We start from the raw sequence: 22,385 nt of genomic DNA, 5'->3' as shown, positions 1-22,385 counted from the left end.
ACTGGGGGACAGGTCAGCCTTTTTGTTCTATTCAAGCTTTCAACTGATTGGATGAAGCCTACTCATATCAGGGAGGGAAATCTGCTTTGCTCATTCTACTGATTTAAATGTTAATCTCATCCAAAAACACCACTCAGAGACACTCAGAATAATGTTTGATCAAATAGCTAGGCATCTTGTGGCCCAGTCAAGTTGACACATGAAAATAACCATCACACTCCCTTCCTTCCTCTCTTCCTCCCTTCCTGTCCCATCTTGGCTGTAGGGACCCAGAGTTGAGCTTCTGTTGCACTGAGATTGATGTAGAGTGAATGAGCAGGTTGTAGGTCAAATGCCATGGATTCTTGATTCTTATCAAGATTTATTAAATTTCTCTTGAATAAATGTTTCTCAATTTGCTATAAGCCATAGGAAAACTTTCAGGCTTTAAAATTTTAAACCCATTGGATAAAATGGAATTCATTCTCCCTCCCTCCTTCCTTTACTTCCTCCCTTCTTGCCAGAATTCCTTCTTTTCCCACTAACTTCCTTTCTTCTTTCTTTCCTTTTTTTCTTTCTTCCTCCAACATGTGTTTGTTAGGGCCTCTAGCTCTACATAGCCATATTAAACTCTTTGGAGAAATAACTTGCAAAGACTGGAGATCTAAGAACTCTGAATGTGGGAACTGAATGCCAGATCTTGAATTCTCAGTGGGAAGTGTGGCCTGGAGAAGAAGTTTACAATGGTAAGGGTCAGACAAGGTCTTTTTATAATAGAATGCTTACATCAAAAATCATCTGTATTCTGTGACTTAGAGGAGAATACTTATTGGGAATTATGCATTTATTGGTTTCAGTGTTGCACATTCTGGATTTGGTCTCGATTTCAAGATCTTAATTATTTTTAATTAGTATACATGACTTATACTATTGCCTTTTCTTTTAATGAATTTAAATATTGGTCTAAACCAATAACCAAAAATCTAGTAATATAGTTATTGTCTCCTGCAAAGAGTAGGGTTTTGTTTTTGATCATAACTTTATTGAATATTTTTATGCTTAGATATAAATAAAATTTCATTTTATGGATATCATACATTGTATATATTGAAGTAGTGTTTTGTTTAGATTTTCCATAAATTATTTGTGCTGCTACATCAAAAAATTGAATAATGATTTTGTAATTTTCTTTATTAAAAATAACTGAAGCAATTGTTTTGAAACTAGTGGGATATGAACCATCTCTAATTCAACATGTTAATCATGGATGCTTAGGGGGAATATTTTGGAATCAGAGTATTAAGAATAATTATTATCCCCAAACAATAGGCATTCATTTTGTGTATGCGTGCACATGCTTTTTTGTTCAATTTAAAAAAATGGAGATTTAATGCCCCTTATTGTCCAAGAACCTGTATCAGATACACAAGTCTTCCATCATTTTTTAGTCTACTTTGAGGGTGGGAGACATATAACTGAGGTAGTAGAAAGTCTAAGAAAATTCCTTCAGAGGTTAGAATTAAATACTACAGAGCTTTGGAGAAGAGAGTAAGTGCGATTTGTTTCAGGGTCCAGGAAATGCACAGAGGAAGTGATATTGAAATTAGAAATACAGGGGCGCCTGGGTGGCTCAGTCAGTTAAGCGTCAGACCTTGGCTCAGGTCATGATCTCGCGGTCCGTGAGTCCGAGCCCCGCATCGGGCTCTGTGCTGACACAGAACATGGAGCCTGCTTCTGATTCTGTGTCTTCCTCTCTCTCTGACCCTCCCCCTGTTCATGCTCTGTCTCTCTCTGTCTCAAAAATAAATAAACTTAAAAAAAAATTTTTTTAAAAAATAAATAAATGTTAAAAAAAATAAAAATAAAAGAAATTAGAAATATATACCCTTTAGGTTGGAATTAATTGTTTCTGCTTCCTTGTTCTTTGCATCTTCATTATGGTATTTGTTTCATTCAGTTTTAGCATACTTCATTATTTTTATTTGCTTATCTGACTAGTTTTAAAGCTTCTAGAGGACAGGGACCTTGTCATAATCATATTTGCCCCAAATACTCACTATTCTTCTGTATCCTTTCATCTAATCCCCATAGTAGTGGCTAAACAAATGTTTGTTTCATTAAACTTGGCACTACTACGAAGAGAAAATTATGCAGAAGCTCAGAGTTCTAGTCTATGAGTCTAGATGAGTCTCCCAAATACCTTTGGTAAGAGGTTTAAGATTAACGGAAAATTCCTATGGAAGTAATTAACACTTTCCTCTGAGAAGAAGTCAGGGTCCACATAGACATGAGTTCAGAAACTGAAAATATTTTTGAGAAGCAAGGGGGGATATGGTAGGACATACTTGTTTACAGACACCAGGAGAAAAAAATGTAAGTGGGTCTTGTTACGATTAGTGACTGGAGGTCTTAATTTGTACCTATGAATAAAGGTGTATTGTAAATTTTGCTAAGGATTAATTACAGTTAATCCTACCTACCTATGCAAACCTGTGTTATAAGATATGAACAGATAAAGAAGACCTGGTTCCTGCCCTCAAGCAGCTTTTCAAAATACATTTTTAACAGAAACATATCATCAGCATCGTTTCTCTTGCTTCTGCCTTCCCTATTTCTTATAACTAGGGCTGTTGATTCACCATATCCAGCACCAACTATTTCCTGATTCTGAAGCTAATCTTGAGTGAGGCAGACATATTAGCCTCATGTGCACTATTTAGGAGGACGTGAAAATGAGTCTCATTTCTGGACCTGGAATCCAGGACTCAGCCCAGCCATGGGTGCTAGGCTCCATTGCTTCCTTGAATCTTCTGAACACTTAGACTTGGGATGGCCACTGCTCTGTCATCACATGGGTAGAGTTATAGTATTTGCTACTCTCTCTTTTACCTGGTCTGGCACCTTCGTCCTCTCAAGTTTTTGCCTTAGCCCATACCTTGTCAGCCATGTATTTCTCTGCCTATTTCCTCTGACCTTCTGGCCCCCAATACCAGACTGTTCCTTCCAGTCTCTTTCTTTGAGAGCTGGGCGCTGTCCTGGTATATCAGACTGCAGGCCCCAACTCTGCAGGGAATGGGAAAATCTCCCAGGACTGTCTTCTTCCATTTCCTGAGCTTCTCTGCTCTCTTCCTTTTTGAATCTTCCATTCCTGTGCACTCTATTTCTAAGACCAGACCATGCAGTTGTAAGGGTTTCCTGAATAGTGCCATGTTTTCTATACCCCTTGGATTCTAGGCCTTAGACTATCCAGCTTCCTTTCCCCGGGCCAGTCTTTGTAGCTGGACCAGATTCTGTGCTACCCTCACATCCATTTTTACTTTACTTAGTTTCTCTCCTCTTTCTTCCAGTTACATGTTTCTGAGGACCTTTCATACTTCAAGCTCAAGTCCAGGTAGGTACTGCCACATTGATCTTCTTGTATTAGATGATGCTTCTAATCTAGTTAGAATAATTTTCTTAGCAGATATGGACACACACACACACACACACACATACACTCATCCATAATCCATCCTATTTAAGTATTAACTTTGTGTCCAAGTATTTTTCTTCATCCGTCCATCCATCCATTTATCCATCCAACAGATATTTAGTAAGAATCTACTGAATTTAAGCCATCTGGCTCAAATGATGATTGGTAAATTCAAACCATACAGATACTCTGAAGGTAAAACTCTGCTAGCTTTAAAATTTCTAAGCTAACATGAAACTTTTGTGCCATATAATCATTAGTGATTAATGATCATGGTAAATTTTAGACCATGAATATAACTTTAAGACAAAGTGTATTTTAAGTTCAAGTAAAAAAATATGATCTCAAGTCTATTATATGGGATTTTAAAGCTAACTGTTATATATCAGGTACTTTACATATTTTATAAGATAGGTTTTTACCAGTATCCACAATTTAAGATGTGAAAATAAGAAATGGAAGCTCAGAGAAAATTAAGTAACTTGCCCAAGTCAATTGTCAGAAAGCAGTGGAGAGAGATTGTATAGTTAGTTATTTCTAGGTCTAAAGTCCAGGTTCTTACCATATCACCTCTCTTATATTTAATAAAGAATAAAAATACCATTTGAAATTTTACAATCTGATCCTATTAGAATTCTGTATTGTTATTATTTTTAAATGGTTGCTTTTTTATTCTTCCTGATAAGTCTGTCGTTACACAGAAATGTTATATGTGTGTATCCAACTCCCACCAAGCCCCCAGCATTTGTCTAGATTTAAATAATCAGGATACAGTTAAAGAAAAGGGTTTGACATGGCTTCCCTTCTGCTCAGGAACTTCACTTGAGGTACAGTATCTCAGCACCTGAGTTAATTTCTAAAGCTCTAAAGTTTTACTCAATTCTAACAATACTTTAGGTGGTTTCCCAACCCAAGGCAGAAAGAAGAGGGGGTGATGAAGGCATATAACTGCAAGAAATAATAGTTGCTGTGTTTTGATGAGAGGAAAGATGGGAAAACTACAAAAGTAGGCACAGGGACTAAGAAAACTAAGAAATTTAAAGACCCTTTAAAATGGTGAGACATTAGACATACCTGCCTGAAAAATGCATTGTATGATAATTGCTTCCTTACAACCATTTAGAAGGGAGCTGGTACACAGGGACACACAAAATGATGATTTGGGGAACTAAGTGAAAGATTAAAATATATTCCAATTCTCTCCCTTGGAAGGCAAGAAAGTGTGTACGACATATGAGAGTATTGAAATCCAAAATGGTTTTAGGACTTCAAGGAATAAACTTCTATTTTCTGAAAAATTACACTCATTCGGAATATGCATCCCAGTGCTACTTCTTACCCTCTCTGTGACCTTTGGAAAGTCATTCAGTTTCTCAGAGACTGTTCCCTTCTCTGTAAAATGAGGCTAATAATAATAATAATGATGATGATGATGGGTTGGCTGTGAGGATGAAATTAGATCAAGTGCTAGCACAGCTCCCAACATATGGTAAGCACCTAGAAAAGAGTTTGCTATTGTTTTCTAGGTTCTGTCCATTTGCATTTTGCATTTCCTTGGATCCATGGATTTAGGTTTTTGCATTTTAGAGCTTAAGAAAATTCATCAGCAGAGATGTGTTTATTAGAGAGTTTGTTGTATCTTGAGATCCATCTTTGCCTGAGTTTCTCATTACTTTTTACAATTACATGAGACTCAATTATATTTCACATCTCTTTTTTTTTGTTGCCCAGACACTCCATAGGAACCACATGGCAGCCATGATCTAGTTTAAAGAACACCAGGCCAGCCTCTGGAGACCTAGATTTCATTTTGTCTCTCTCGGTACCTCACTGTGTGAACTCAGGTAAGCAGCTTAACTTCTCTGGGCTTTCTTGGTCTGAATTTCTCCCTAATATTCCTATCACCTTCTTTTATAGCATTTTCTATCAGTCTTTGGAACTATTTAAATGGTTTCTTTGAATAAATTTAAATATATGCATAGTATAGTGTTTAAGTGTGGACTCTCTAGGGTAAGTTTGACTGGCTTCAACACTTACTGGCTCCTGGAGGGTAGGCAAATAACCTAACTTGCCTGTACCTAGTTCTACTAATTTGTGAAATGGGGATAAAAGTATCTACTTTGTATGGTTATTAGGAGGATTAAAAAATGACTAACACACCTGCAGCATTTGAAATCATGCCTAGCACATGGTGTAAGCCCCATAAGGGATATGGAGATGAATGCATTTTTAAAGAGCTGGCAACTTACTGGGGGGAGATTAAGGCATATACCAAATAACAAAGAAAAGTATGATGCATATTCAGTAGAAAGAAATTGCAGGACCTGATGGAACACTAGGGAAGGAGCAATTGATTCCTACTGAAAGGACCAAGGAAGGTCTCATGAATTAGCTCAATGTTGTCTGGGCCAGGAGGAGTAAACTGGCTCTCAAGGGAAGGTCAAAGGTATTTCTTCTTGGTAGAAGAAATAAAAGGAGGCAGGGTGAAAAAAGTCAGAAAGTACCTGATGTGTAGCTCTTTTTAGCTGCAGTGTTGGTGCTGAGTGAGGGTGTGTACTGAGAGATGAAGTTGGGAGAGTGACCTGGGATTAGATCAGTAAGAGGTTTGTTTAGTGCTTCAGCAAGGAGTATGGGGTTGACTCCACCAGCAACAGGAAGCATTGAAGATTGTTGAAGTGATAGCATCCCATTTGTGAGCCTGGGAAAAGTCTCAGGTGATTCTATCAAAGAGAAATTAGAGGAAAGAGAAAATGCAGTCAGGGAGAACATTCAAGGACCACTGGGATAGTTGAGTAAGAGATTTTAAGGGTCTAAATTGGAGAAGTGGCGGTTGGGATAAAGAGAAGGGCTAAGATTGAGAACTGGGAAGATAGGTGTTGTCTTAGAAACTCTCCTACCTGCCCACTGTTCCCCTCCCCCCCCCACCCCCCTGCTTGGTTCTCTTTGTCCACCTTTTGAGCTCCTGTGGAGTTCTCTCTATGGTGATCTACCTGTACCCAGTGGCCCACATGGGCCACTATCTAGTCATGGAAGCATTAAATGGCAAGCCCTCAGTGAGCTAGCAAGCCATCAGCTTTTATTCCTGTGTTTAAGGGGAGGATATTTTAGAAGCAGAAGATAATCACACAACAAATAGCTTTTGTTTAATGGGGGAGAGGCTTCCAAGCAATAATTAATCTGAAAGCCTTCCTTTACTTGCAGGAACCCAACTATTGAAAGGTGCATTTAAACCTCTTCATTATATATCTGCAATAGATACTGTGTAGCAGGAATTTTGTGGGGGGCATTTTATACTGCAGAATCTGTGGTATGGAGAGCACTGTGGTTCATCACTGCCTGGGTTTGTGTAATAGCAAATAGGAAAGGGACCATGTAGGTCAAAAGAAATAACTATTATAGGCAGCACCTATGTATTGCAGGGCAGATATTCTCTTTACTTGAAAGAGTGCATCGTAAGAAACTGAAGGTCATGCTGATTCTCTTTAATTAGTGGTACCTGGTTTGACAAAAGAAGGTGAAATTCATGAATCTGTGTAAAATACAAACCAGAAACCAATCAGTGAACACTGCAACAGAATAACAAAAGGGGATCAGAACCAGGTAGAAACATAAAGTTAACAATTACAGAGTGACAGTGATGCCCTGTGACGAGATGGTTAATGAATCCCAGAACCACACTGTAGCAATTATCCTGCATTGACATATGTAAGTATGCATATATACATCTGTGTATATATGCATAGGTATATACACATAATATAATACATAATATATGCAAATAGAAGATAATTCATTCAACAAATGTTTACTGAACGCTCAATGTATGCCAGACACTCTCCTAGGTACTAAGGATAAAACAGCCAACAAAAACAGATCATAGCTTGAAGAGCTCCTATTTAGTAGGAGAGACAGACAATAAATATACATGAAGTCAGGTGATGATAAGTACTAAGAATAAAATAGAGGACACATTAAGTGGAGAATGAGAGGTAGAGGGAAGGCTGTGTTTTATATATGTTTAGGAAGGGCCTCCTTAGTAAGGCGAAGATTTGAGGAAAGGCTTCCAGAGATCTGGGAAGGAAAAGTGGTCCAGCCAGAGGGGACAGGAAGTGAAAGCTCTGAGGTGAATGTCTTGTGGTTTTTTTTGGTTTTTTTTTTTTTCCCAATGAATTTCTTTTATTATTATTTTTTTAATGTGAAATTTATTGTCAAATTGGTTTCCATATGACACCCAGTGCTCCTCCCAACAGGTGCCCTCCTCAATGCCCATCACCCCCTCCCCTCCTTTCCGCCCCCCATCAACCCTCAGTTTATTCTCAGTTTTTAAGAGTCTCTTATGGTTTGGCTCTCTCCCTCTCTAACTTTTTTTTTTTTTTGAGGAAAGCGATGAAGCAGGGTGGTGGGAGCAGAGAGAGGGAGAAGGAGATGGTAGATGGGGTTAGAAGAATAGGTAGGTCTTTCAGGCCCTCATAGGGCACAGTAAGGACTTTGGGTTTTACTCTGAGTGAGATGGTAAGCTTCTAGAAGCATATTATTAGTATTTATTTATTTTTTATTTTAGAGAAAGACAGAGCATGAGTAGGGGAGGGGGCAGAGGGAGAAAGAGGGAATCCTCAGCAGGTTCCATGCTCAGTGCAGAGCCCTATGTGGTGCTTGCTTCCACGACCCTGGAATATGGCCTGAGCTGAAATCAAGAGTCAGACTCTCACCCAACTGAGCCAACCAGGTGCCCCTAGAAGCATATTATTACACTAACCTCATAGGGTTAATTTTACTACTTCCACATATTACTTTATGATCCCACTTTGCATGCATAAATTTCTAAAATAAGACATGTCGCCCTCTTCTGTCCTGCTTGCCTTCTTCCCACCTACATTCCCAAGCACAATGTAAAGACAGCTCTGGGTTCTGTCCTGGCTCCTGCCACTGCATCCTTGGATAGTTTCAGTAAGTTACACTTCCTATTTGATTCTCTGATCAAAAAAATGGAAATACTTTCACAAAACTCATGTTATTAATGATTTAGCAAGAAAAAAAATTAAAAAATGTGCAAACTCATAATATTACAAGATTCTTTGTCTTTACACAGTTGCCACAGGGCATAGTATGCAGTAGGCACACAATAAAGGCCTATGGAATTGAATTAGAAAATTAAATGAGGAGAGATGTAAAATGTTCTATTAGGTAGCTAAAAAGTTTTATTAGGGCTAGTATAATTTTATTCACTGAGCTCAAAAGATACTCTCCCTAGGGAGTATCATTCTCTACCCAGAATGTTGTGCCAATTTTGTTTTCATAATGTTTCTCTAATACTCTTTTTAAAGAGCTAATTTTTTTTGTTTATTTATTTATTTTGAGAGAGAAAGAGAAAGAGAGGGAGAGAGAGATAGAAGGAGAGGGAGAATCCCAAAAAGTTTCCATACCATCAGCGCAGAGCCTGATGTAAGGTTCAAACTCATGAACCATGACCCGAAAAACAAATAATCCAGTGAAGAAATGGGCAGAAAACATGAATAGATACTTCTCTAAAGAAGACATCCAGATGGCCAACAGGCACATGAAAAGATGCTCAACATCGCTCCTCATCAGGGAAATACAAATCAAAACCACACTCAGATATCACCTCATGCCAGTCAGAGTGGCCAAAATGAACAAATCAGGAGACTATAGATGCTGGAGAGGAGGTGGAGAAACGGGAACACTCTTGCACTGTTGGTGGGAATGCAAATTGGTGCAGCCACTCTGGAATACAGTGTGGAGGTTCCTCAAAAAATTAAAAATAGACCTACCCTATGACCCAGCAATAGCACTGCTAGGAATTTACCCAAGGGATACAGGAGTACTGATGCATAGGGGCACTTGTACCCCAATGTTTCTAGCAGCACTCTCAACAATAGGCAAATTATGGAAAGAACCTAAATGTCCATCAACTGATGAATGGATAAAGAAATTGTGGTTTATATACACAATGGAGTACTATGTGGCAATGAGAAAGAATGAAATATGGCCCTTTGTAGCAACCTGGATGGAACTGGAGAGTGTTATGCTAAGTGAAATAAGCCATACAGAGAAAGACAGATACCATATGGTTTCACTCTTATGTGGATCCTGAGAAACTTAACAGAAACCCATGGGGGAGGGGAAGAAAATAAAAAGAGGTTAGAGTGGGAGAGAACCAAAGCATAAGAGACTCTTAAAAACTGAGAACAAACTGAGGGTTGATGGGGGGTGGGAGGGAGGGGAGGGTGGGTGATGGTATTGAGGAGGGCACCTTTTGGGATGAGTACTGGGTGTTGTATGGAAACCAATTTGACAATAAACTTCATATATTGAAAAAAATTAAAAAAAAAAAAACAAACAAACTCACGAACCATGAGATCATGACCTGAGCTGAAACCAAGAGTTGGATGCTTAACCTACTGAGCCACCCAGGCACCCCTAAAGAGCTTATTTTATTTCTTAAAGTGAAAATGGTTAATTATACTTAGATTTGTACTTTTCATGATGCTACAGATAATACATAATTATTCCCTTTATGAATTTTTGCCAACAATGTTAGAACAATTTTGAAGCTTTGCAGAATGTTCTGTGTGATACTTTTGTGTGTATATACCTTGAGTCTAGCTTTTATAGTAGATGTTTGCAAAAAATGGTCAGAAACTCTTTTTCTTCCTATATACATGTCCCTTTGATGTGACTTTGCAACCCATTAAGAGCTGATATCTATTTCTTTATGTTTTGACTCTGGACTTGGCCATGTGACTTGCTTTGCCAATAGAACATTAGCACATGTGATACAACTAGACCCTTGAAAAGTACCATGCACAGGACCCTCCCTTGCTACTCTTGGTAACCCTGTGGCCAATAGCATGTAAACAAGGTTAAATTTACCTGCTGGATGATGAGTAACATATGGCCAATTACCTTCTTTGCTTCTGCCAAGAGCCAGACAACTACAAGATATGCCAATGATGCTATTGTCAGCCAGCTGACACATGATTGAGCCTGACCAACAACACATAGACCAGAAATGAACCATCCTAGCTGAGCCTAACCCAGCTAATCCACTGAATTCTGAGCAAATACATGTTTTAAGCTCTAAGTTTGGGATAGAAAAATCTAACAGATACAGCTAGTATCCCTATTAATTGTTTATATTTTGTGAAATGTGTTTTCTTTTTGCTCCTTTTCCCTCCAAAACACACTGTGGTAGGGACAAGTGTCTCTACCCCAACATCCATTTTCTCTTTTTTGTTTTATTAATAGACCTCTTCCCTTTCTTCCAACTTTCCACATTTGAGTTTTATCCAGGCCCATGGCTGCCCAACTTAAGACTAAATTCCCTGCCTTTCCTTGCAGCTAAAGTGTGGTCATGTGACAAAATTGTGGCCAATGTGACATGAATGGACAAAATGTGTGCTAAGAAAGCTTCTTGCTGTCCACTCGTCTGCTCTGTCATTTTTCCCTCCCCATTTCCTCAGGCTGGGAAATGGAGCAGCCTCAGACCAGGAGATGGAAGCCACAGGTTAAAGATGGCAGATGTAACCCACTAGCTTGGGGCCCAGAGCACACCTACTTTGCACATCATACCTACTTACCCGTCCTGGACCACTGTCTACCACTGGTCTGTTATGCGGTAACCATCTTAAGTGTGCCACTATATTTTCGTGTCTCTTTGTTACAGCAACTTGACTTTTACCCTAACTTGTACATAACAAATAATCAACAGATAAAAATAGCAAATACACACTGCCTACAACTTAGAACTCAGGAGCTCAATTAATGTTAGATTCATGCACTTATTCAATAACAGTTACTGATTTCCTATTGTGTATTATATTGTGTATTAAGCCTAGAGTTGCCTAGGTAATAGCTTCTTTGGGGGGAGGTGGGCAGGACAAATGAGCAGGGATAGAAAAACATAACAAACAAACAAGAAAGGAATTAAAGGTGAAGAATACTGTAACATAGGACTCTGTCAGGGGTGGTATCCAGAGAAAATGAAAGGATTTGGAGATCTTTTAAAAGTTTGCTGTAGTAGGATGAAACACAAATCATGAAACGAAGCAGCCATTCAACGCACCTGTACAATTACTTTTACAGAATTTGGAAGCCTCCTCTCGCTTGTTTCTGGGTCACTGACCTTGAGCTGGCGCAGGGGTAGGGGCTGGCCACTGGCTTACTGCTTTCTCACTTCAGACTTCCAACACTATCTTTTCAAAGGGTTTTGTGTGTTGGGCATAGGGGTGGCAATGGGGACGGAGGTTAGGTTTAGAGGATTACTGACAATCCTGTAATAACTTTCGAAATAGCTTTTCAGATCAATTCCCATTCATTTCCCACTTTACAGAGAAGAGAGGACCAAGGAAGGATCAACAGTTATGAGAAAAACTTAGAGGAAAAAACTCCACTAACCACACCTGGAAATGGAAGATATCTCTTTGTTCCTGTGTCCCATTCCCCGCCCTCCCCACCCCCAACCATATCCTGTGGCTTATTTTGTGTTTTCCTTCTATCATCCACAGTAGCTTTTATTTTATATTGAGAATGTCCTGGGAAGAAGGCACTAAGTGAGAAATCATTGCGAAAGTTCAAGAAGAGAATACACATAGTATCTTGGGTGTTAACTAAGAGATACTAAGCATGAGAAAGAATCTTGCCAAATTAGGTAGTCATGTCTACTTCATCTAATTGCACCAAATCTCCTGTCACGATCATTTGCAATAGTGGTATTTTTTATCTTGAGTCATAATAACCTTGCTCTTTATGAATGCCTTGCCTCTATGTGCCTTATGTTTTCAGAATTCCATTCATTTCCAAGTTGTAGGGTATATGCCTTTACAGAAATCATTTATCCTCTGTCAGCCCCAGTTTTTTTTATTTGTAAAATGACCACATAATCTATGAGATCTGCTTTGGGTCCCAAATTCGACAATTTGAGTTCCCTTGTAAACATATTGATTAAAGTCTGGTGACAACTGTAGCTACAATGGCAACAGAATGACGAAGCATATTAACGTTAGTGTTAATGCAATAATCAGCTGTGTTTTATCCCATATGGCAATTTATTTCAACAATTAAGCCAAACTCCATCTGTTTTGGCATACACATTTTTTTTCAAATGGGTTCCTGAACTACATCTTTGGAAATAATTTTATGTTTTGCAAATATTGCTACCATCAATAAATGATGATTGTGTGGAATCTTTCTGATTAAAAAAAAAAATCATGGGTGCCAAAGCCCATCTTATGTGACAAAGGGCTCGTTTTGCTGTTTGACCTTATGGATATGTTGCATTGTCTAATTGATAGTCCCAGAAAAGGAAGATAAATCTCAGTGTCTGCATAGAGGGAACGTACATGGGGTGCTAGTTCCTAGAAGAGACAGAGAAAGCCTCAATGCCATCAACAGCAGATTTCTATTTTTCTGACCTGAGGATCCTGTTGGGACAGGATGTGCCTCAATCTGTGATGGAGACAAGACAAATGGTAACTTCCATACATCCGGCTTGGGTTGAGCTGCATTGACAGAATAGCAATAGGGAACATTTGTCTTTATCTTTATAACGCTTGACAAGAGGCATGATTACTGCTGTAAGGGTATCAAAATAAAGAAAAAAATGGGCTGTCCTACAGCCCTGTTATTTATCACATTCAGAAACGCTAACCCAGACTAGCAGGAGAGAAATTCCTTGTCAAATTGCCTCTAAAAATCATTTCCCTCCCTGAGATAATATGTGAGTCCCATGGATCCACCCATGCTGTCCCCCCACCCCTCCAGGTTTGTGGTTGGGGACAGTCTTCCCCTGAGCCAGGCTGTCCCTCCATAGACTGGAAGTTGCTTCCATGTGGCTCATTGCATGTGCCAGTCTGCCAATAAACACACCGTTCCTTGCATGTGCAGGAAATACAGAAAAAATGCTAGCTGGCAGCTTATTAACAAATATTGAATGTACACAGCAAAAATTCGATTTATTTTGTAGCAAGTGTTAGGATGTCTCCAGGCAAATTAGTGCTGGAGCCGACTTTGTTCAACCCCTTTATTTATTTTCTTATTCCTCATTTTCTAATTAGGCAGGCTTTCTTCTGCTTTACAAACACCCTCTCTGCCTAAATCATTGCAGGTCTATTGCATCCTGAATACAACAGGCTTACACATTCATAGTAATACCATGATAGGGAGGTATAATCCACCCTGCTGCATATAGGCTCCAAATTGTTTCAAGAGTGATACTAAATGCCTTTATGACACAGTATGCATTTTCCCGCTCTGACTTATAGGAGGCCTGCATGTGTTAAAGCCAATGATTTTTTCTGAAGAAATTGCAAACAGTAGATGGGTCTAAATAGTGTTTTTGTTTTTGTTTTTGTTTTTTTGAAAGGCCACCTTCTTCAGTGTGTGGTACAAAGTAGTGTTTTCCCCTCAAAATGTTCTTTTTCAACAGGTATTTGCAATAGAGGGTATTTGCTCCCAGTTCCTCATGGAGAGAGCAACTCAGGAATTAAATCAATGGCTATGTCCTGAAGCTTGTTTGAAATTCAACATAATTTTATTTGGATTCACATTCTTTTGTAGGGTATAGAGCAATGGTTCTCAACCTTAGCTGTCCATTAGAATCATATGTGAACCTTTAAAAAATATTGATGCCCAAGCCCCTTCCCAGACCAATTAAATCAGAATATCAGAGGGTGGGGCCATATGGTACTAGCATTTCTAAAGTTCTCCAGGTGATTCTATTAGGCAGAAAGCCATTGGTTTTCAGGGTTTTTATCATGAGAATACATCCAAAGAACTCTTGTTTATTTATTCAATAAATATTTGAATAACTACTATTAGGAAAAAGACTATGTACCATAGGGGAAGCAATGACCTACCAAAGAATGTCTATGTTCTGAAAGTAGCTGGTAAGTTAATAGAGGACATGAAGTTTTCATTCATTCCACACATATTTATTGAGTCTTATTATGTGTTATAAGCATTGGGGAGTGAGCAGGGAACAAGACAGACAAAGCCCCTGCGGTCGTTGAGCTTACATTCTAGCCAAACATTCTTTTAAATAGGTACTGATTAATCATATAAAGAAATGAATACAGAGATAACATGATAGAGAGTGGCTGAAATGGGGGAAGAGTTCTGGGATGCTTATCTGAGCAGCAGATGTGAATGATGTGAAGGAAGCAGTTAAGTGAAGACCTGGAGGGATCCAGTTTTGGGTAGAAAGAACACCAGTGTCAAGGTCTTGAGGTGGGAGTGAGCAACTGCAGAAGCAGAAAGAGGCCAAAGTCTTTTTTTTTTTTAATTTTTTTTTTTAACATTTATTTATTTTTGAGACAGAGAGAGACAGAGCATGAACAGGGGAGGGGCAGAGAGAGAGGGAGACACAGAATCGGAAGCAGGCTCTAGGCTCTGGGCCATCAGCCCAGAGCCTGACGCGGGGCTTGAACTCACAGACCACAAGATCGTGACCTGAGCTGAAGTCGGACGCTCAACCGACTGAGCCACCCAGGTGCCCCGAAAGAGGCCAAAGTCTTTAGAGGAGGTAGATGGTCAGAGAGGAGATCAGAGAGGTGAACAGAGAGTCAACAGTCTTCATAAAGGTAATCTTAACAGAGAGAAGAAAGCAGGTAAGAGTTGGGAGATGCAGATTAATGGTTCTGAGTATTCAGAAAGAAATGACATTGCTTTGGTATGGACATTCAGTGTTCATAGAGAAAGTGGTTTTGAATTGTACCTTGAAGGAGAATACCTGAGAACTGGAGGGGAAGAACATTTTAAGTAGTAGTATTTCTCTGCAAAGACAAAAAAAGCACAGCAATCTAGACCTAGACTGTGAACTGAGAGTAGCACATTGTTCAACTTGACTGGAATGAGGGATATAGGAAGGAGTAATGGGGACTCAGACGTTGGGGTAATAAAGGACCATATATGTAGAAAGCTTGGACGTCATCCTAGAGAGCTGCTTACTTCTTTAGTCTTATGTGTGGCCAATTCCTGCCTCACTCCCTGTGTCCCAGAAACTCCAAAACACTCCTTACTGTCCCACCTCCACACACATACCACCGTGCTGGTCCTAGCCTTTAGGTTACAATTGTCTTTTCCTCTGTTTGAAATATCTTACCCATATTCTTGGGCTTCTCTTTGTCAGGTAGTCAAACTCCTCCTACTCAGGAGTTAGCCACAGTTACTTCAGGAAGGTGTTTCTGACACTCCTTCGTGACTCCATAAAATGAGAGGCATATTTCAAGGGCACTTGCCATGTTGAGTGGATCGTTCATGAGTGCTAGGTACTTGCTCTTTATTGAGTGCTAGGTACAACTCTGTGTGCTTGCATTATGGCTTAATTGATAGGCAATAAATACTGAACATAACAAATAAACAAATTGTATAGTATGCTATAGATGGTAAGTGTGATAGGAAAAAGTAGCCTAGGCTATGGAAGATCAGGAGTGGTGCAGGAAGGCAGTTACACTTACAGTAGTAAGTCAGAGTGGGCCTAACTGAGAAAGCAAAATTTGAGCAGACTTTGACCAACTGTTCTAATTTACTTGAGACTAAGTATTTCCTGGGATGTGGGATGTTCAGTACTAGAGCTGGATCAGTCCTGGGCAAATCAGAATGGTTGGTCACCCTAGAACTGTCTGTTAATATTTGTCTTCACTACTAGTTCTAAACAATTTGAGGACAGGAACTAGAGAGTCAGAGTAGCATGGTGGCTAAGATCATAGGCTTTGGAGTCAGAGTAGCAGGGTTCTAATCATAGCTTAGCTCAGCCATTTGTTAACATTGTGACCTAGGACTAGTAAGATTTTTAATTTTCCTGAACCTCTGTCTCTTAATCTATAAAACTGAAGTGGCTGGCACAGAATAAGCACTCAATAAATGTTGCTGTTATTATTATTCACAGTGCCCAGCACAGACCCTGGGGGAATAGTAGCTCCTTGGTAGACGTTTGTAGAAGGAACAAATGAATCAATGATAATGTACCATGTGCCAGGCACCAGGCTAAGCCCTGGATATATAAAAATGAATCAGGCATGATTTCTGCCTTTAAGAAAATCGCAATCTAGCAGGAGAGACATACATGAAACACCATATTTGATTTTAACAACCGCTCTGTTGTTCTACCATGCCATTCTTCATTCTCCTTTCTTGGTGTACTTTTATAGAGTGTTCTTATATGTCAGTTATTCTCATCAGAATGCAACTGCTTAAAAGCAGGGACCTTGGTTTTTTTCACCGAGATATCCTGAGTGCCTGGAACAGTACCTGGCACCAAGAAGATGCTCAATAATGTTTTGTGGATTCATGAATAGAAGGTCCATTTGGTGTGATAAGAGCTTTTAAAGAGAATGTGCAAGGTGTGGATGACTATTTTTGGAGTCAGGAAAGGTTTCGTAGATGACTCAGGTTCCACAGATGTGGCATTTTAGGTTGATCTTGAAGGATATACAGTGTTTCTTCTAGAAGGCTTCTGGAAGGCTTCTAGAGCCTTCAAGGCTCAGAGCTCATCAAGAGGACCTGATAGAAGCAGGAGAACCGGAAGAATGCAGGGTCAATGAAGGTGGAAAGAGGGATTGATGGGTTGAAGGGAACCTGAAGCAGTTTAGTATGGGTGAAATTTTTTTTTTTTAATTTTTTTAACGTTTATTTATTTTTGGGACAGAGAGAGACAGAGCATGAACGGGGGAGGGGCAGAGAGAGAGGGAGACACAGAATCTGAAACAGGCTCCAGGCTCTGAGCTGTCAGCACAGAGCCCGACGCGGGGCTCGAACCCACGGACCATGAGATCATGACCTGAGCTGAAGTCGGACGCTTAACCGACCAAGCCACCCAGGCGCCCCTGTATGGGTGAAATTTAAGAGACATTTCAGTGTGTTGGTGTTGATGGAAAATGGATCAAAGGTTGAAGCAGCGTGTGGCGTGACAGCATGGAGACCTGTGTGTACTTGCTTAAGAATCTGGATGGAGATGAGTTGGTAATTTGATGGAGGATGGTTTTAATTTTTAATGAATTAAGATCACTTGAGGATTAGAACACTAAGGGGAAATAGCCAACAGAGGAGGCTAGAATAAACACCGGAAGAGGGCACAACTGATACAACGAAGTTCTGGAAGAGACAGGAAGAGATAAAGTTGAGAGGACAGAGACAGAGAGGGAGGGATTCCTCTGAAAGGAAAAGAAAACCTTAATCTTCTTCAGAGACTAGACTTAAGCTTCTCTCACTTGTGTGGAACCCAATATTCATGAAGTCATAGGAGACAGAACTATTATAGAAGCCGAGTCCCTATTGGCACGTCAGTCGAATCCTGTTACCTCCCTTTATGCTGGATAGCAGTTAAGAAAGGTGGAAACTGGGAGACTTTCTTCAGCAGGAATGTTTAGAAGAAAAAAAAACTTAACCACTCAATTATTAGAAAACACAGGGTGCTGTAATGGAATTTTCTGGCCAACTCAGAATTCACCAAAACCAAAACCAAACCAAACAAAAAAAAAAACCCAACCCTTTCTGTTTCCAACATTGTTAAAAGCGATGGCATTTTTTTCTTTGATGGAGAATGACAACTGAAAAAAAAACACAAAACCAAAACATTTGGTTTTTAACAAATTCGAAATGCCTCAGAAGTTTCCTCCTCATTTTCATTTAATTATACTGAGTTGCAGAGGTAGATGGTACGAGGGATTAGTATTAACGGGTATGGAATTTAGGATGTACCCAGAGACAGCCTTTTTTAAAAAAAAATGACTTAATTCCAGTTGTAGCACAACTACTTAGTGAATGGAGGATCCTGGTTCTTTCTTTTACTTATTTTTGACTTTTGTTTTATATCTGAAAATTAACATCTAAGAATTAGGAAATGAAAGGTGATGAGTAGCCTGGCTTTTGCAGATCAAACTTTAGCTTATAAATTTTGTAGTGGGTGGGTAATCTTTATATTCTGCCATCAGCCAAAGAAGTGGGTTGTCTCTGAATATAACTATTATATTATCAGCCATAATAGTCTTTTCCTCAAGGGCAGTTTCTCAAACAAATGATTTCAAAATCAATAAACACCCTGTAGCCTCCTATTTCAGAATTTACTTATTCATGAGATGCTTATCTCTCTGTAAATTCCCAGGAAGAATTCTTATTGCTTAATCCCACCATATTGGATTGAATGCTTATCAGTTCAAAATTAGTTCTTATTAAATTTTCTTGGCAACTTTGTAACCATCTCAGGGGGTTCTCCCCCAGAGAGTTATTCTTACTTTTAAATCTTACATGAATAGAAACACACTTTAACATCCTAAAAATCATTAAACATTGGCTTGCCCATTTGCAGTGTGTTCCACGTCAGTGTTAGTTAGGCAAAGGCCATATGCCCTCAAACAGGGCTTCCTAAACAGACTGTTTTGTACATCTGCATCTTTTCATTATTAGACACCAACAATCTCCATCACTGACAGGTAGAGACACATTGGAAGCTAAAGCACAATGGAGGCTAGTATAGGCATGTCCTCATTTTTAACCTTGAAGGCTGTTCTGCCATCCTTTGGTTTGGTCCCAGGGTCATTAGCAGCTTCTCTCCCAATCTAGGGATGTGATGTACACATACATGGCCAGGTAACTAAAGAGGAATGGTCTGCTCAGACTGCCTGACTCTGAGAGAAGATGCCTGCTCAAGATGGCGAGAGCTTCCGAAATAATGCTTTGCTGTGGGCTCATTTGAATAATCTCTCCACTCATTAAACACAGCTGCAAGGCAAGAGGCAGCAGAGTTCAAAAGGCAAGCCAAGGGAATATATTAGTAATAGAATTATAGTTTAAGCCTTTAGGCATGTTTCCCCAATATTTTTGTACTCCATTAATTACAACAAGAACACTTTTGTCACTTACTGAAAAAAAAGGTTAGAGGAATATTTTGACTAGGAAACATAAGTAAAATGTATATGTTTTATAAAAGTGTTAGGTATGCTGCAATTAAATTTTAAGACAAACTCTGGAAGTCATCCAACAAGTCATTTCCCTGTTGTACAATTTAAATCCCTGGTGAGCTGGGATTAGAAACCATCAGCATGATTTAGCTTCATGAGTCACTTTACCCTCGGCCCAGTACTTTGGTGTCCTCACGCAGTCTTCTCACAGCTGTGTGTGTGTGTGTGTGTGTGTGTGTGTGTGTGTGTTCTGCTGGGTGATTTCTGGTTTAAATCCTAGAAGGCCTCTTATACCCACTCAGAATAGCAAATTTACTATAAGACTAGAAAATATTTAATAGAAGACAGACAACAGTGGAAGTAAAAGGTGGAAATAAAAAAAACAAAAGTTTCTTTTTGAAGACCTCACTGGCAGCATTTTTCCTCTTCTCTGTCTTTGAGTTTCAGGGTCACTTGGGCACTTCTGGAGTTGCAGGCTCTAGGGTCATGTTTTTGCTCTCGATTTACCCCCACCCCTAATCTCATCCACCACACCATCTTGCCTGGATGACTCACCAACATGACATTTTAAGATATTGGGAAGTTGATGTATTTAAATTCTGAATGGTTTAACTCTGAATTCAATTCTGTAACCTCCCTTGGGCTGTGGATTGGATTGAGCTGAGGTTTATTACCCCAGGGACTCATGTCCTCTTCCAATACAGAAGCAAATGGCTTTCATTTTGTCACAGTTTCTGTAGGGATTTGAAGGATATATTGGTGTCCAAGGGTGGACAACTCCATCCTTCTCCTTTCCTCGTATACCTGTCTAAATTGACAGAAAGTGATGTAAATAAATGTAGCACTATTAGAGATTGTAGGGACATTCTAGTTCTCCATTTTCATTAGCATTTCCATGTTAAGGTGTTCCTAAGGCATGAGGCAGAAAACTACTGAAGAGTTTTTCTTTTTAAGGCACCTTATTTCACCCAGCGTTGGAGGAATAAAATATTCCTTTCTGGTGAATTTTTTAGATAACTGAATTTATCTAAAAGTTTGAAGAAGAGTTAACTGATAGTTTATCACTTGGTTTTGGCTTTGATCTCTCCCTCTATTTGATTTTGTATGTGGTAAGCGCTTGGCAAGCAGTGAGTATAGTATACCGAAAAATGGTTCCTCGAAAGATTTCCACATCCTAATACCTAGAACCTGTGAATGTTAACTTATGTGGAAAAAAAGAGTCTTTGTGGATATTATTCAGAATCTTGAGAAGGGGAGATTATGGTGGGTTATCTAGTTGGGCCCTAAATGCAATCACATGTATGCTTACATGAGGAAGGCAGTGGGAGACTTGATACACAGAGGAAAGGTGATGTGGAGATGGAACAAAGTCAAGTTTTGAGATACTGGCCTTGAAGATTGAAGCAATATGGCCACAAGCCAAAGAATGTCAGCAGCCACCAGAAGCTGGAAGAAGTATGACTTTACCTGGAGAGACTGTGGCCCTTAAGATACATTGATTTTTGCCCAGTGATACTCATTTTGAATTTCTGACTTCCAGAGCTGTGAGGAAATAAATTTATGTTGTTTTAAGCCACCAAAAATCTAGTAATTTGTTACAGTTGCAATAGGAAACTGACAGAGGAAGGCATTTTCATAACATTCAAACACTGGGGCCACTAGCCAGGCAAATGAATCCCCACGTATCTGATAGTTCCATGTTTGCAAATGATCTTCTAGACTAGTTGCAATAGCACAAAATATTTAACAAAAAGGAAAAAAAAACAAACAAACAAACTAGTGACTTAGGGCTATAGACCAAAAGAAAAATATAAATTTGGTACCCATGGGTTTATCCCTCCCTCTTATTTTCAGCCTAAAGGTACCAGTTCTTATAATCTAGATGTTCTTTCTCAGGAAGGAAGTAGATGGCATTGGATATTATATAAATAAGTCCTATAAGATGAGGATCTGGCTGCTGCTGTGTCCATAATTTTAGTTCTTGCCATGTTATTGTAGGGGAAGCCATAAATTGTCACCTTAGGTCTCAGAGTAACAGGTGGTCCAGCAAGATGCACGGTATAGCATTCCTGTGCCTTACTGTGCCCTTGACCTTTGATCTTTGGTTTTCCCCTCCTCCCCAAATAAAAGAAGCCCTGACTTTTAATGTCTTTTCCATCAAGTTAAATCAGAAGCACCTTCTCATTGGCCAATTTCCTCCTAAGACATCCTACTTTTGGCCTTACCGGGTCCATTTCAGTTAGGGAGACGAGTTCGGTAAGAGAACACATCAAAACATCTCTTTGCCTAGATTTATGAAACATATATCTTCTAAAAAAGTCTGAAATATCAGACTATAAACATATCCGTATGACTTTTTATTTCTCTACGGAGAGGAAGAACTAGGCTTTTTTGGTGGATAGCCCCTGTAGCTGGGACAATGCCCATTTTCCATTTTATTCTTCTTTAAATTTAGAAAAAATAAACAGAACTTTGAGAATGATTCCACATATCTCTAAACACCATCATTACATCGGCAGCAAGATTTCACTAGTTTAGAATAATGATGTGAGGGTGGAGAAGGGCAGAGACAGCTGAAATTCTGGTTGTGGGAATTTTTTTTTTTATTTTTTTTTTTAACGTTTATTTATTTTTGAGACAGAGAGAGACAGAGCATGAAGGGGGGAGGGGCAGAGAGAGAAGGAGACACAGAATCGGAAACAGGCTCCAGGCTCTGAGCCATCAGCCCAGAGCCCGAGGCGGGGCTCGAACTCACAGACTGCGAGATCATGACCTGAGCTGAAGTCGGACGCCCAACCGACTGCGCTACCCAGGCGCCCCAGTGGTTGTGGGAAATTTTTAAAGAGCACTTTGGTGTCAACTAGAATGCATACTAGACAGTAAGGTATAAATGTATGTTAGTTATTGGAATAAAGCAATCTGAACTAATTTTAACATTCTTTTGCACTGGACTAAAGAGACAGAAGTCATTTAATATGCAAGAATTTATTATGTCTCCTCAGTGGTCTAACTGAACACAT

The 22,385-nt window shown here is 39.4% G+C and overlaps 1 long non-coding RNA gene across 2 annotated transcripts in view; it reads left to right on the top strand.

The window, feature by feature from the left end:
• Positions 1 to 421: 421 nt before the first annotated feature.
• LOC123590965 overlaps positions 422 to 22,385 on the top strand; it is a 42,273-nt gene continuing 20,309 nt past the window's right edge. The window contains exons 1-3 of one of the 2 annotated variants that reach the window (XR_006709058.1): positions 422 to 725; positions 3,327 to 3,370; positions 5,183 to 5,241. This is a non-coding gene — a long non-coding RNA (uncharacterized LOC123590965). Of the gene's footprint in view, positions 726 to 3,326; positions 3,371 to 5,182; positions 5,242 to 22,385 lie in introns of those variants that run through there. The other variant, XR_006709057.1, reaches the window with a different exon arrangement.

The sequence above is a fragment of the Leopardus geoffroyi genome, chromosome B4 (genome assembly GCF_018350155.1).
Source record: "Leopardus geoffroyi isolate Oge1 chromosome B4, O.geoffroyi_Oge1_pat1.0, whole genome shotgun sequence".
Classification (NCBI taxonomy): domain Eukaryota; kingdom Metazoa; phylum Chordata; class Mammalia; order Carnivora; family Felidae; genus Leopardus; species Leopardus geoffroyi.
The sequence above is the reverse complement of the archived record's forward strand: the minus strand, read 5'-3'. Positions and strand labels throughout refer to the sequence as shown.